Source organism: Scyliorhinus torazame, chromosome 24 (genome assembly GCF_047496885.1).
Source record: "Scyliorhinus torazame isolate Kashiwa2021f chromosome 24, sScyTor2.1, whole genome shotgun sequence".
In the NCBI taxonomy this organism is placed as follows: domain Eukaryota; kingdom Metazoa; phylum Chordata; class Chondrichthyes; order Carcharhiniformes; family Scyliorhinidae; genus Scyliorhinus; species Scyliorhinus torazame.
In genome coordinates, this window is record NC_092730.1 from 53,194,730 (window position 1) to 53,209,234 (window position 14,505).

General features: G+C 51.4%; 1 protein-coding gene across 4 annotated transcripts in view; it reads right to left on the bottom strand.

Annotated features, from left to right (window-relative positions):
- Nucleotides 1–14,505, bottom strand: part of LOC140400066 (histone H2B-like) — an 81,856-nt gene that overhangs the window by 15,834 nt on the left and 51,517 nt on the right. For 2 of the 4 annotated variants that reach the window (XR_011938028.1, XR_011938027.1), the window contains exon 3: nt 529–1,726. The exons of the other annotated variants lie outside the window; for them this stretch is intronic. The gene's annotated coding sequence lies outside the window, so the exon portion shown is untranslated. Of the gene's footprint in view, nt 1–528; nt 1,727–14,505 lie in introns of those variants that run through there. 4 annotated transcript variants of the gene reach the window in all.

A 14,505-nucleotide genomic window follows, 5' to 3' on the forward strand; every position in this document is an offset into this window, starting at 1 on the left:
TGTGTGGGATTTACTCACTCTGATACAGTGTGTGAGTGTGGCATTTACTCACTCTCTGATACAGTGTGTGAGTGTGGGATTAACTCACTCTCTGATACAGTGTGTGAGTGTGGGATTTACTCACTCTCTGATACAGTGTGTGAGTGTGGGATTTACTCACTCTGATACAGTCTGTGAGTGTGGGATTTACTCACACTCTGATACAGTGTGTGACTGTGGGATTTACTCACTCTCTGATACAGTGTGTGAGTGTGGGATTTAATCACGCTCTGATACAGTGTGTGAGTGTGGGATTTACTCACTCTCTGATACAGTGTGTGTGTGGGATTTACTCACTCTCTGATACAGTGTGTGAGTGTGGGATTTACTCACTCTGATACAGTGTGTGAGTGTGGGATTTACTCACTCTGATACAGTCTGTGAGTGTGGGATTTACGCACTCTCTGATACAGTGTGTGTGGGGAATTTACTCACTCTCTGATACAGTGTGAGAGTGTGGGATTACCTCACTCTCTGATACAGTGTGTGAGTGTGGGCTTTTCTCACTCTCTGATAGTGTGTGTGAGTGTAGGATTTACTCACTCTCTGATACAGTGTGTGAGTGTGGGATTTACTCACTCTCTGATAGTGTGAGAGTGTGGGATTTAATCACTCTCTGATACAGTGTGTCAGTGTGGGATTTACTCACTGTCTGATACAGAGTGTGATTTAGGGATTTACTCACTCTCTGATACAGAGTGAGAGTGTGGGATTTACTCACTCTCTGATACAGTGTGTGACTGTGGGATTTACTCTCTGATACATTGTGTGAGTGTGGGATTTACTCACTCCCTGATACAGTGTGTCAGTGTGGGATTTACTCACTGTCTGATACAGTGTGTGAGTATGAGATTTACTCACTCTCTGATACAGTGTGTGAGTGTGGGATTTACTCACTCTCTGATACAGTGTGTGTGTGTGGGATTTACTCACTCTCTGATACAGTGTGTGATTTACTCACTCTCTGATACAGTGTGGGAGTGTGGGATTTACTCACTCTCTGACACAGTGTGAGAGTGTGGGATTTACTGACTCGCTGATACAGTGTGTAAGTGTGGGATTTACTCTCTCTGATACAGTGTGTGAGTGTGGAATTTACTCTCTCTCTGATACATTGTGTGAGTGTGGGATTTACTCACTCTGTGATACAGTGTGAATGTGCGTATTACTCAGCTGAGGCCTAACCAATGTTTTATACAGTTCCATCATATCCTGCCTTTTCTTAATCTCTGTACCTCGGCTAATAGAGACAAGGATAGTATAGGCCCGGGGTTTTCAAGCTCAGTGTCATGACCTGTGGGTGGATCTCTGGCAGGTTTCAGGAGGGTGCTGGTGATGCAGATCGCGGGAGGAATGGCCAATGGTCACGTCTAGTGTTTACAAATGCCGACCGTGATGGCCGTTTGAGATTGTCGGCCATTCCGCGCATGCCTGCCTTGTCAAGTAGTGCGCAGGTCCGGAGCTCAGCAAGGGGGACTGGCTGCTCCTGACGTCAGAGCGCTGTCCCAGGCCAGTTTTTACCAGCAAATTCTGGAGTCCTCCCACCGGAAGCAGCGCCAGCGAGCAGGTCACACGCCCCGTACGCTGACATCACGTGTTCTGGGCCCGAGAGAGATTCCTCCATTTTGCAGCTGCCAGCAGTGCTGGTGTGAACTCCAGGGCCTCTGGTGAACAACCCATGAAGAAGCTGAAAACAGGAACAAAGCAGCACAATGATGAGTATTTCAGGGGTGGGTTTATAAATTGTGCCACTGCAATCAGGAGTCAAATTTCATGGGTGTTACATGTCGGGAATTACTGGCAAATGAAAGTTTAAACCCTCAAAATGTCAAAGACGTTTGAAGACTCAGTATGGCGAGTTCGAGGACAAACCTCTGTAATTTTCGTCAATGGATGCAGTGAGATCTTCAATCATCAGCTGAAGTCATTATCAGAAATGTAACATTGAATAACAAAGCAAGTGAGATCGTGGGGACCGAGCAGGCTCACCTGTCACATTAAAGTCAAGTGAAAATGGTGGGTCGCGAAGATCAGCCGCGATGGTCGCAAAGGCCGCCCAGCGAGGGTCCCGAAGGATGGGAGGTTGGTAAAAATGGGACCCCGGTTAAAAAGTTTGATCCACACTGCCAAAGGCTTTCTTAACCATTGTATCCAGCTGCTCTATGTTAAGGTACTGGTGTACATGCACACCAAGATCCCTCGGGTCCTTCGTGCCTCCCTAAAATCCTGCCATTTATCATGTATTCTCTTGTCTTGTTTGTCCTGCCCAAGTACATCTCTTCCAGATTGAATTCCGTTTGCCACTGATCAGTCCATCTGTGTCCTCCTGTATTCGAAGGCTATCCTCCTCAACATTTACCACCTCACCAAATTTCATATTAGCAGCAAGCTTACTGATCAACCCTCCTATATTCATATCTAAAGCATTTGTATCAACCACAAACCGCCAGGGCCTCAACACTGATCCCTGTGGGAACCCACTGGACACAGTCTTCCAGTCAGAAAAACACTCCTCCACCAACTGCCTCTGCTTCCTTCCACTCAGCCAATTTTGGATCCAATTTGCCAAATTTCCTTATGTCCCATAGAAACTGACCTTCACATCAGTCTCCCATGTGGGACCTGATGAAAAGCCTTGCTGAAGTCCAAGTAGACTACGTCAAAATGCATTTCGCTCATCTACACACCTGTTCACCTCTTTAAAAAAAATTCTATCAAGTTGGTCAGCCATGTCCTCCCCTGAACAAAACCATGCTGACTGTTCCTGATTAATCCCTGCCACTACAAATGCAGATTAATTCTGTGTCTCAGAATTGCTTCCAATAGTTTCCACATTAAAGGTAAAATGATAATTCGGTACAGAGTAGGGCCCATGACAGAGCACAGTGGTAACTTGTGTGTGGAACCGGAGGATGTAGGTAGGGTTTAAAATGAGTATTTTGTGTCAGTGTTCACCCGTGAGAAGGACAGTGTGGATATAGAAATCAGGGAGAAGGACTGTCATAAAGCTAAAGAGATTAATATAGACAGAGAGGAGGTTCTGAGTGGGAGGCTTCAAAGTAGACAAAGCTCCAGGGCCAGATGATATGTATCCCAGGCTGCTGAGTGAGGCAAGCGAGGACATAGCAGGGGCACTGGCAATAATTTTCAATTCCTCTCTGGCCACAGGAGAGGCGCTGGCGGACTGGAGGATCGCCAAGGTGGTACCATTATTGAAGAAGGGAGGAAAGGATAAACCAGGAAACTACAGACCAATCAGTCTAACCTGAGTGGTTACTTGTAAAACAACTTCATTTTACCTGCAAGTATCCTTTCACGTCTCCTTTTTCCTCTCCTAATTTCCGTTTTAAGTTCCCTCTTGCACATTCTATACACCTGTGACGCTTCTGCTGTTTTGAGCCCTCGATATCTCCCACAGGCCCCCCCTTTTCTACTTATCCAACGCTGTATATCCCTCAATATACATGGTTGACTGGATTTGTTGGTCCCACCCTTTTCTTGATTGGAACATGTTGGCCGTGTACTCTCCCTATTTCCTTGTTGAATGTGTCCCACTGTTCTTTCACAGATTTACCGAAAGGTGTCTGCTCCCGATCCACTCTGGCCAAATCATATCTGATCTTATTAAAATCAGCCTTCCTCCAGTTGAGAACTTTGATCTGAGGTCCATCCATGTCCTTTTCCAGAACAGTCAAAGAGATCTAGGAGTACAGGTCCACAGATCACTGAAAGGGGCAACACAGGTGGAGAAGGTAGTCAAGAAGGCATACGGCATGCTTGCCTTCATTGGCCGGGGCATTGAGTACAAGAATTGGCAAGTCATGTTGCAGCTGTATAGAACCTTAGTTAGGCCACACTTGGAGTATAGTGTTCAATTCTGGTCGCCACACTACCAGAAGGATGTGGAGGCTTTAGAGAGGGTGCAGAAGAGATTTACCAGAATGTTGCCTGGTATGGAGGGCATAAGCTATGAGGAGCGATTGAATAAACTCGGTTTGTTCTCACTGGAACGAAGGAGGTTGAGGGGCGACCTGATAGAGGTATACAAAATTATGAGGGGCATAGACAGAGTGGATAGTCAGAGGCTTTTCCCCAGGGTAGAGGGGTCAATTACTAGGGGGCATAGGTTTAAGGTGAGAGGGGCAAAGTTTAGAGTAGATGTACGAGGCAAGTTTTTTTACGCAGAGGGGAGTGGGTGCCTGTAACTCACTACCGGAGGAGGTAGTGGAAGCAGGGACGATAGGGACATTTAAGGGGCATCTTGACAAATATATGAATAGGATGGGAATAGAAGGATACGGACCCAGGAAGTGTAGAAGATTGTAGTTTAGTCGGGCAGTATGGTCGGCACGGGCTTGGAGGGCCGAAGGGCCTGTTCCTGTGCTGTACATTTCTTTGTTCTTTGTTCTTTGTTCTTTTATCTTGCACTTAATGAATTATGATCACTGTCTGCAAAATGGTCCCCCAACGATACTTCAACCACTTGTTCAGCTTCGTTACTGAAAATGAAGCCCAAGACCGCCCCTCTCTTGTCTGTCCCTCTACGGACTGGCTTAAAATGTTCTCATGGATGCATTTTAAGAATTCCGCTCCCTCTAAACTTTCACACTATGACTACACCAGTTCATATTGGGGAAGTTGGAATCCCCCACTGATCCCACTATCACACCCCTATTACTTTGCCACTTCTCTGAAATTTGTCTACATATTTGCTCTTCTATATCTTTCGGATGGTTAGGGGACTATAGAACACTCCAGTAATGTGATTGCTCCTTTTTGGTTTTTAAGATATACCCATTTGGCTTCAGTTGAAGAGCCTTCTTAGATGCCGTCTCTCCTTACTGATGTCATTCATTCCCTGATCAAAATTGTGACACCCCCGCCCCTTTTACCTCCTGCCCGATCTCTCCTGGAGATCCTATATGCCGGAATATTGAGCTCCCAATCCTTCCCCTCTCCCAACCGTGATTCAGTGACAGCAAATACATTAAACCCGATATTCTCACTTCATCTGCCTTGTTCGTCAGACTCCCAATCTCGCTGTGATATATAATGCATACTTACAGTTTAGTGCTCAGTTAGCGGTTTGTGTGTGTGTAAGTTTTATCCTCAATGTCCCTATGATATATAATGCATATTTTACTGCTTCCTGCTCAGTTACTGGTGTGTCAGAGTGAGAGAATGTGAGTATGTGTGCGTGTGTTTTATTTTCAATGTCACTCTGTGATATATAACACATATTCTACTGCTTACTGATCAGATATTGATGAGTAAGTGTATGGTCGTGTGTGCGAGAGAGTCGGCATGAATGTGTGCGTAAGTGTGTATTACCCTCACTGTCTCTCAATGATACATAACACATATTTTACTGCTTACTTTCAGAGTGTGTGTGAGAGAGAGAGTGTGTGTGTGAGAGAGAGAGTGTGTGTGTGAGAGCGAACGTGTGTGTGTGTGGGTGTCAGTTTCCCCTCATTGTCTCAGTGATATATAATGCATATATTAGTGTCTGCTGCTCATTACTGGTATGTGAGAGCATGTGTGTGAGAGAGAGAGACAGCGCATGTGTGTGAGAATAAGCGTGCATGTGTGTGTGAAAGTGTGTATGTGTGAGAATGCGTGTGCGAGCATGTATGTGTGTTTGTGAGAGAGTGCACTTATGTGTATTTTATCCTCATTGTCTCTCTTTGATATATGATGCATATTTTACTACTTATTACTCAGATATTGTTGTGTCAGAGAGTTTGTGAGTATCAGAAAGTGTGTGAATATGAAAGAGGGTGAGAGTGTGTGAGGGACTGTGTGCAAGAGTGTGTGTCAGTCTGTGTGACATAGTGTGTGAGTGTGAGAAATAGTCTTCAGGAGTGTGAGGGGAGAGAGTATGTGTGTGCTTTACCGTCATTGTCTCTCTGTGATATATAACATATTTTACTGCTTACTGCTCAGTTACTGAAGTGTGAGAGTGGAGCGAGTGTGTTTTACCTTCAGTGTCCCTCTGTGATATATAACATATTTTACTGCTTACTGCTCAGTTACTGAAGTGTGCGAGTGGAGCGAGTGTGTTTTACATTCAGTGTCCCTCTGCGATACAAAACGCATATTTAACTGCTTAATGCTCAGTGACTTGTGTGTGTGCGTGAGAGAGCCTGTGTGTGCGTGAGAGAGCCTGGGTGTGCGTGAGAGAGCCTGGGTGTGCGTGAGAGAGCCTGGGTGTGCGTGAGAGAGCCTGGGTGTGCGTGAGAGAGCCTGTGTGTGCGTGAGAGAGCCTGGGTGTGCGTGAGAGAGCCTGGGTGTGCGTGAGAGAGCCTGTGTGTGCGTGAGAGAGCCTGGGTGTGCGTGAGAGAGCCTGGGCGTGCGAGAGAGAGCCTGGGCGTGCGAGAGAGAGCCTGGGCGTGCGTGAGAGAGCCTGAGCGTGCGTGAGAGAGCCTGAGCGTGCGTGAGAGAGCCTGAGCGTGCGTGAGAGAGCCTGAGCGTGCGTGAGAGAGCCTGAGCGTGCGTGAGAGAGCCTGAGCGTGCGTGAGAGAGCCTGAGCGTGCGTGAGAGAGCCTGAGCGTGCGTGAGAGAGCCTGAGCGTGCGTGAGAGAGCCTGAGCGTGCGTGAGAGAGCCTGAGCGTGCGTGAGAGATAGTGTTTGTATGATCGAGTGAGAGTGTGAGGATGTGTTTTGCGTCATTGTTTCGCGGTGAGATACAACAAATATTTTACAGCTTACTGCTCAGTTAATGGTGTGTAAGTGTGTGTGTGAGTGAGAGAGTGTGTGAGACTCTCAGTGAAGTATAACACATATTTTACAGCTTACTGTTCAGTTCCTGGAGTGCGGTGTGAGAGTGAGTGTGTGATAGAGAGTGTGAGCAGAAGTGTGTGCACGTGGGTGTCAGTTTTCTCCTCACTGCCTCTGTGATATATAATGCATATATTAGTGCCTGCCGTTCAGTTACAGGTATGTTTGAGAGGGTGTGAGAGAGGGAGTGGGTGTGTGAGAGAGAGAGTGGGTGTGTGAGAGAGAGAGTGGGTGTGTGAGAGAGAGAGTGGGTGTGTGAGAGAGAGAGTGGGTGTGTGAGAGAGAGAGTGGGTGTGTGAGAGAGAGAGTGGGTGTGTGAGAGAGAGAGTGGGTGTGTGAGAGAGAGAGTGGGTGTGTGAGAGAGAGAGTGGGTGTATGAGAGAGAGAGTGGGTGTGTGAGAGAGAGAGTGGGTGTGTGAGAGAGAGAGTGGGTGCGTGAGAGAGAGAGAGAGAGGGTGCGCGAGGGGGTCGGTGGGTGCGCGAGGGGGTCGGTGGGTGCGCGAGGGGGTCGGTGGGTGCGCGAGGGGGTCGGTGGGTGCGCGAGGGGGTCGGTGGGTGCGCGAGGGGGTCGGTGGGTGCGCGAGGGGGTCGGTGGGTGCGCGAGGGGGTCGGTGGGTGCGCGAGGGGGTCGGTGGGTGCGCGAGGGGGTCGGTGGGTGCGCGAGGGGGTCGGTGGGTGCGCGAGGGGGTCGGTGGGTGCGCGAGGGGGTCAAATGGTGCGCGAGGGGGTCGGTGGGTGCGCGAGGGGGTCGGTGGGTGCGCGAGGGGGTCGGTGGGTGCGCGAGGGGGTCGGTGGGTGCGCGAGGGGGTCGGTGGGTGCGCGAGGGGGTCGGTGGGTGCGCGAGGGGGTCGGTGGGTGCGCGAGGGGGTCGGTGGGTGCGCGAGGGGGTCGGTGGGTGCGCGAGGGGGTCGGTGGGTGCGCGAGGGGGTCGGTGGGTGCGCGAGGGGGTCGGTGGGTGCGCGAGGGGGTCGGTGGGTGCGCGAGGGGGTCGGTGGGTGCGCGAGGGGGTCGGTGGGTGCGCGAGGGGGTCGGTGGGTGCGCGAGGGGGTCGGTGGGTGCGCGAGGGGGTCGGTGGGTGCGCGAGGGGGTCGGTGGGTGCGCGAGGGGGTCGGTGGGTGCGCGAGGGGGTCGGTGGGTGCGCGAGGGGGTCGGTGGGTGCGCGAGGGGGTCGGAGGGTGCGCGAGGGGGTCGGTGGGTGCGCGAGGGGTTCGGTGGGTGCGCGAGGGGGTCGGTGGGTGCGCGAGGGGGTCGGTGGGTGCGCGAGGGGGTCGGTGGGTGCGCGAGGGGGTCGGTGGGTGCGCGAGGGGGTCGGTGGGTGCGCGAGGGGGTCGGTGGGTGCGCGAGGGGGTCGGAGGGTGCGCGAGGGGGTCGGTGGGTGCGCGAGGGGGTCGGTGGGTGCGCGAGGGGGTCGGTGGGTGCGCGAGGGGGTCGGTGGGTGCGCGAGGGGGTCGGTGGGTGCGCGAGGGGGTCGGTGGGTGCGCGAGGGGGTCGGTGGGTGCGCGAGGGGGTCGGTGGGTGCGCGAGGGGGTCGGTGGGTGCGCGAGGGGGTCGGTGGGTGCGCGAGGGGGTCGGTGGGTGCGCGAGGGGGTCGGTGGGTGCGCGAGGGGGTCGGTGGGTGCGCGAGGGGGTCGGTGGGTGCGCGAGGGGGTCGGTGGGTGCGCGAGGGGGTCGGTGGGTGCGCGAGGGGGTCGGTGGGTGCGCGAGGGGGTCGGTGGGTGCGCGAGGGGGTCGGTGGGTGCGCGAGGGGGTCGGTGGGTGCGCGAGGGGGTCGGTGGGTGCGCGAGGGGGTCGGTGGGTGCGCGAGGGGGTCGGTGGGTGCGCGAGGGGGTCGGTGGGTGCGCGAGGGGGTCGGTGGGTGCGCGAGGGGGTCGGTGGGTGCGCGAGGGGGTCGGTGGGGGCGCGAGGGGGTCGGTGGGGGCGCGAGGGGGTCGGTGGGGGCGCGAGGGGGTCGGTGGGGGCGCGAGGGGGTCGGTGGGGGCGCGAGGGGGGCGGTGGGGGCGCGAGAGGGGGGGTGGGGGCGCGAGAGGGGGGTGGGGGCGCGAGAGGGGGAGTGGGGGCGCGAGAGGGGGAGTGGGGGCGCGAGAGGGGGAGTGGGGGCGCGAGAGGGGGAGTGGGGGCGCGAGAGGGGGAGTGGGGGCGCGAGAGGGGGAGTGGGGGCGCGAGAGGGGGAGTGGGGGCGCGAGAGGGGGAGTGGGGGCGCGAGAGGGGGAGTGGGGGCGCGAGAGGGGGAGTGGGGGCGCGAGAGGGGGAGTGGGGGCGCGAGAGGGGGAGTGGGGGCGCGAGAGGGGGAGTGGGGGCGCGAGAGGGGGAGTGGGGGCGCGAGAGGGGGAGTGGGGGCGCGAGAGGGGGAGTGGGGGCGCGAGAGGGGGAGTGGGGGCGCGCTGAGGGGGAGTGGGGGCGCGAGAGGGGGAGTGGGGGCGCGAGAGGGGGAGTGGGGGCGCGAGAGGGGGAGTGGGGGCGCGAGAGGGGGAGTGGGGGCGCGAGAGGGGGAGTGGGGGCGCGAGAGGGGGAGTGGGTGCGCGAGAGGGGGAGTGGGTGCGCGAGAGGGGGAGTGGGTGCGCGAGAGGGGGAGTGGGTGCGCGAGAGGGGGCGTGGGTGCGCGAGAGGGGGCGTGGGTGCGCGAGAGGGGGCGTGGGTGCGCGAGAGGGGGCGTGGGTGCGCGAGAGGGGGCGTGGGTGCGCGAGAGGGGGCGTGGGTGCGCGAGAGGGGGAGTGGGTGCGCGAGAGGGGGAGTGGGTGCGCGAGAGGGGGAGTGGGTGCGCGAGAGGGGGAGTGGGTGCGCGAGAGGGGGAGTGGGTGCGCGAGAGGGGGAGTGGGTGCGCGAGGGGGGAGTGGGTGCGCGAGAGGGGGAGTGGGTGCGCGAGAGGGGGAGTGGGTGCGCGAGAGGGGGAGTGGGTGCGCGAGAGGGGGAGTGGGTGCGCGAGAGGGGGAGTGGGTGCGCGAGAGGGGGAGTGGGTGCGCGAGAGGGGGAGTGCGTGCGCGAGAGGGGGAGTGGGTGCGCGAGAGGGGGAGTGGGTGCGCGAGAGGGGGAGTGGGTGCGCGAGAGGGGGAGTGGGTGCGCGAGAGGGGGAGTGGGTGCGCGAGAGGGGGAGTGGGTGCGCGAGAGGGGGGTGGGTGCGCGAGAGGGGGGAGTGGGGGCGCGAGAGGGGGAGTGGGGGCGCGAGAGGGGGAGTGGGCGCGCGTGAGAGAGCCTGGGCGCGCGTGAGAGAGCCTGGGCGCGCGTGAGAGAGCCTGGGCGCGCGTGAGAGAGCCTGGGCGCGCGTGAGAGAGCCTGGGCGCGCGTGAGAGAGCCTGGGCGCGCGTGAGAGAGCCTGGGCGCGCGTGAGAGAGCCTGGGCGCGCGTGAGAGAGCCTGGGCGCGCGTGAGAGAGCCTGAGCGCGCGTGAGAGAGCCTGAGCGCGCGTGAGAGAGCCTGAGCGCGCGTGAGAGAGCCTGAGCGCGCGTGAGAGAGCCTGAGCGCGCGTGAGAGAGCCTGAGCGTGCGTGAGAGATAGTGTTTGTATGATCGAGTGAGAGTGTGAGGATGTGTTTTGCGTCATTGTTTCGCGGTGAGATACAACAAATATTTTACAGCTTACTGCTCAGTTAATGGTGTGTAAGTGTGTGTGTGTGTGTGTGAGAGAGTGTGTGAGATCTCTCAGTGAAGTATAACACATATTTTACAGCTTACTGTTCAGTTCCTGGAGTGCGTGTGTGTGAGTGATTGTGTGATAGAGAGTGTGAGCAGAAGTGTGTGCACGTGGGTGTCAGTTTTCTCCTCACTGCCTCTGTGATATATAATGCATATATTAGTGTCTGCCGTTCAGTTACAGGTATGTTTGAGAGGGTGTGAGAGAGGGAGTGGGTGTGTGAGAGAGGGAGTGGGTGTGTGAGAGAGGGAGTGGGTGTGTGAGAGAGGGAGTGGGTGTGTGAGAGAGGGAGTGGGTGTGTGAGAGAGGGAGTGGGTGTGTGAGAGAGGGAGTGGGTGTGTGAGAGAGGGAGTGGGTGTGTGAGGGAGGGAGTGGGTGTGTGAGGGAGGGAGTGGGTGTGTGAGGGAGGGAGTGGGTGTGTGAGAGAGGGAGTGGGTGTGTGAGAGAGGGAGTGGGTGTGTGAGAGAGGGAGTGGGTGTGTGAGGGAGTGAGCCTATGTGTATTTGACATTGTCACTATTTGATACATATAACATATTTTGCTGTTGCTGCTCAGTTACTGGTGTGTGTGTGCGAGAGAGTGAGAGTGTGTTTTACCATCACGGTCTCTGTGATATATGATGCATATTTTACTGCTTACTGCTCAGTTACTCTTGCGTCAAAGTGTGTGTGAATATCAGAGTATGTGTGAGTGTGTGCGAGAGAATGTGTCACTGTGTGCAAGAGTGTATGAGTATGAGATATAGTCTGCTTGTGAGTGTGTGTGTTTTGCCTTCATTGTCTCTGATATTTCACATATTTTACTGCTCAGTTACTGGTGTGCGAGTGTGTTTATCCTCACTATCTGGCTATCATATATAATATATTTTACTGCTTACTGCTCAGTTACCTAAGTGTGAGAGTGGAGAGAGTGTGTTTTACCCTCACTGTCCCTCTGCGATATATAACACATATTTAACTGCTTACTGCTCAGTGACTGGTGTGTGTGAGAGTCTGTGAGAGAGGGAGCAAGAGCGTGAGTGTGTGTGAGAGACAGTGTTTGCCAGAGAAATAGAGTGTGAGTGTGTGTTTTACTCTCACTGTCTCTCTGCGATATATAATTCATATTTTACCGCTCAGTTACTGGTGTGTGTGAATGAGATAGTGTACGAGTGTGTGAGAGAGAGAATGTGTGAGAGAGTGAAATATATGAGTTATAAAGCAGAGATAGACAGTGAGGGCACACTCACACTCACACTCACACTCACACTCACACTCACACTCACACTCACACCAGTAACTGAGCAATAAGCAGTGGAATATTACATTATATATCACAGAGAGACAGTGAGGTTACTGCACACACTCATGGGTCGATTGTCCCGAAAGACGTGCTGCTGGGTAATTTGGACATTCTGAATTCCCCCTCCGTGTACCCAAACAGGCGCCAGAATGTGGCGACTAGGGGATTTTCACAGGTACTTCATTGCAGTGTTAATGTAAGCCTACTTGTGACAAGAAAGTTTATGATAAGATTGATTCACAGAGGTACTGGTGTGTGAGAGTGTGTGTTTGATCCTCCATATCTCTCTGTGATATAGGACACATATTGTACTGCTTACTGTTCATTTACTGGTGAGTGAGAGTGGGTAAGTGAGAGAGTGTGAGTATTATCCTCATTGTTTCTATGATATATAACATTTTACTGCTTACTGCTCAGTTATTGTTGTGAGTGTGTGTGTGTGTGTGAGTGAGTTTGGCTGTCAGTTTTACCCTCACTGTCTTTGATATATAACACAGATATTAGTGATTGCTGCTCTGTTACTGGGGTGTGAGTTTGTATGAGATTGTGTGTGTGTGAGTGTGTGTGTCAGTGAGCCTGTGTGTATTTTCCCCCACTGTCTTTCTTTGATATATAACACATTATGTACTCTTACAGGTGTGTGTGAGTTTTACCCTCACTATGTATCTGTGATATATAACACATATTTTACTCTTACAGGTGTGTGTGTGTTTTACCCTCACTATGTATCTGTGATATATAACACATATTTTACTCACAGGTGTGTGTGTTACCCTCACTGTGTATCTGCGATATATAACACATATTTTACTCTTACAGGTGTGTGTGTAAGTTTTACTCTCACTATGTATCTGTGATATATAACACATATTTTACTCTTACAGGTATGTGTTTTACCCTCACTATGTATCTGTGATATATAACACATGTTTTACTCTTACAGGTGTGTGTGTAAGTTTTACCCTCACTATGTATCTGTGATATATAACACATATTTTACTCTTACAGGTGTGTGTGTGTTTTACCCTCACTATGTATCTGTGATATATAACACATATGTTACTCTTACAGGTGTGTGTGTGTGTTTTACCGTCACTATGTATATCTGATATATAACACATATTTTACTCTTACAGGTGTGTGTGTTTTACCCTCAATATGTATCTGTGATATATAACACATATTTTACTCTTACAGGTGTGTGTGAGTTTTACCCTCACTATGTATCTGTGATATATAACACATATTTTACTCTTACAGGTGTGTGTGTGTTTTACCCTCACTATGTATCTGTGATATATAACACATATTTTACTCACAGGTGTGTGTGTTACCCTCACTGTGTATCTGCGATATATAACACATATTTTACTCTTACAGGTGTGTGTGTAAGTTTTACTCTCACTATGTATCTGTGATATATAACACATATTTTACTCTTACAGGTATGTGTTTTACCCTCACTATGTATCTGTGATATATAACACATGTTTTACTCTTACAGGTGTGTGTGTAAGTTTTACCCTCACTATGTATCTGTGATATATAACACATATTTTACTCTTACAGGTGTGTGTGTGTTTTACCCTCACTATGTATCTGTGATATATAACACATATGTTACTCTTACAGGTGTGTGTGTGTGTTTTACCGTCACTATGTATATCTGATATATAACACATATTTTACTCTTACAGGTGTGTGTGTTTTACCCTCAATATGTATCTGTGATATATAACACATATTTTACTCTTACAGGTGTGTGTGAGTTTTACCCTCACTATGTATCTGTGATATATAACACATATTTTACTCTTACAGGTGTGTGTGTGTTTTACCCTCACTATGTATCTGTGATATATAACACCTATTTTACTCTTACAGGTGTGTGTGAGTTTTACCCTCACTATGTATCTGGGATATATAACACATATTTTACTCTTACAGGTGTGTGTGTGTTTTACCCTCACTATGTATCTGTGATTATATAACACATATTTTACTCTTACAGGTGTGAGTGTGTTTTACCCTCACTAGGTATCTGGGATATATAACACATATTTTACTCTTCAGGTGTGTGTGTGTTTTACCCTCACTATGTATTTGTGATATATAACACAGATTTTACTCTGACAGGTGTGTGTGTGAGTTTTACCCTCACTATGTATCTGTGATTATATAACACATATTTTACTCCTACAGGTGTGTGTGTGTTTTACCCTCACTATGTATCTGTGATATATAACACATATTTTACTCTTACAGGTGTGTGTGTGTTTTACCCTCACTATGTATCTGTGATATATAACACATATTTTACTCTTACAGGTGTGTGTGTGTTTTACCCGCACTATGTATCTGTGATATAGAACACATATTTTACTCTTACAGGTGTGTGTGTGTTTTACCCGCACTATGTATCTGTGATATAGAACACATATTTTACTCTTACAGGTGTGTGTGTGTGTTTTACCCGCACTATGTATCTGCGATACATAACACATATTTAACTGCTTACTGCTCAGTGATTGGTATGTGTGTGAGTGAGAGTGACTGAGTGTGTGTGAGAGAGAGAGTGTGTGAGAGAGAGAAGCAGCATCTTTGTGTGAGAGAGAGCGTAAGTGTGTGTGACAGTTGTGTGTGTGTTTTGCCCTCTTTGTTTCTCTGTGATACATCACAAATATTATACAGCTTATTGCTCAGTAAATAGCGTGTGTGTGCGTGAGATAGTATGTGTGAGAGGGAGTGAGATAATGTGCGAGATAGTGAGCATAAATGAGAG